The sequence below is a fragment of the Mesitornis unicolor genome, unplaced genomic scaffold (genome assembly GCF_000695765.1).
Source record: "Mesitornis unicolor isolate BGI_N332 unplaced genomic scaffold, ASM69576v1 scaffold27966, whole genome shotgun sequence".
Lineage (NCBI taxonomy): Eukaryota > Metazoa > Chordata > Aves > Mesitornithiformes > Mesitornithidae > Mesitornis > Mesitornis unicolor.
The window spans coordinates 82,398-83,454 of record NW_010189346.1 but is presented as its reverse complement, the minus strand read 5'-3'; positions in this window follow the sequence as shown (position 1 = coordinate 83,454).

Below are 1,057 nucleotides of genomic sequence, written 5' to 3'. Positions count from 1 at the left end.
CCCTGGTTTCCCTTAGCTGATTTTCTTCCTTTGGTTTTCAGGCTCAGCAATTGGTAACCTTTTCATTATGTTGGGCATGATTCTCCTCCTTTCTGTTCTCAGGAGCTTGGGACGAGATTCATTTATCCTAACATTTGCACATAAAAATGAGATGTCTGCATTTTAGAGAGCCAGACTGGACCAGACTCTTCTTATCATCAGCGGAGAGAAATAGATATGTAAAATTTTGCACAGTCCCACTGTGTCCAGAAGTATGCTTTAGACATTCAGGAAGATATAATTACCAGTCCTGGAATTTGGCCAGGGTGAGGAATTGATGGCCCTACTTACATTAAATGTGCTGTGGAGCATTAAAGATAACATGCAATTATGGCTTTCCCTTTTCACTCAAATGTTCCTTTTGTAGGAGCCTGAGTTCCCCAGGCAGATGTTGCAAGGCACATTGTGTTTTACAGGAGGCAAGACTGGCGTGTAAAACTAATATCAAACACCTCTCAGAGGCAGGAGCTTAAACTGGAACATGTTCTCCAGTAGCATGGACCAACTAAGTGGTACATTAAATTGCTTCTCTATTTTACCAAAAATACCAGGATCAGGTTGTCCAGTCTGTTTTATACTCCACTGCTGTATGTTCTGCTGGAGCAGTTCTTATCAAGACTTTGCACAATTCAGTTATGTGGCACAGTTAGTAGCTTTGGACCCTTTTCATGAGCACTAAATTAATCTAAATTTAAATACAAAACTGAGTACTTGAAGGAGAAATCAACATTTGATCAGTTCTACCCCATTCACCAGAATTCTATCCAAGATATTAAAATGCCACTTCATAGGTGATTCTTCTGACAGCCTTAAAGAGGACAGTGCACAACTGCTTTGAAGAAAACAGAATGAACTTAAATGATGAGCTCACTTCATATTTTTAGCAAGAACCTTTCTGAAAAAGAAATGTTGCGTAGAGTAAGAATTTGCTGCTCAGTGTGTTCACCCTGGTCTTTCCAGATGCATTTGCAAAGTTGCGGTGATGCTGAGCACAAGCGGGCAGATGGACAATTATTCC